Below are 350 nucleotides of genomic sequence, written 5' to 3' on the forward strand. Positions count from 1 at the left end.
TAACTGCAAGGATCTGCGACTGGGAATATTTGGTAGAGCTGGTTCTGCCCAGGCCCCGCCCCCCTCGGCCACTGATTGGTCCTCCGATGGGGAAGTCAATAAGAGCTCTGCTGTCAGTCAAGGAGGGCAACTGGTTCAGTGGGGTGACTAATGGAAGAACGGCTACGGCTGAATCCTACTTTTATCGACAGGCAGGTGGATAAATCAGACACAATCCGTGTCATGTTTTTGACATAATAAAAACCATTTTATATAAACAATATTAATGCAGCAGTGAAAAAAATGAGAACGGCCAGATACAGTTTGAAAGAAAATCTCTGTCGGTAGAGGCTTAGCTGAGCAGATCAGAC

The sequence above is a fragment of the Amphiprion ocellaris genome, chromosome 11 (genome assembly GCF_022539595.1).
Source record: "Amphiprion ocellaris isolate individual 3 ecotype Okinawa chromosome 11, ASM2253959v1, whole genome shotgun sequence".
Lineage (NCBI taxonomy): Eukaryota > Metazoa > Chordata > Actinopteri > Pomacentridae > Amphiprion > Amphiprion ocellaris.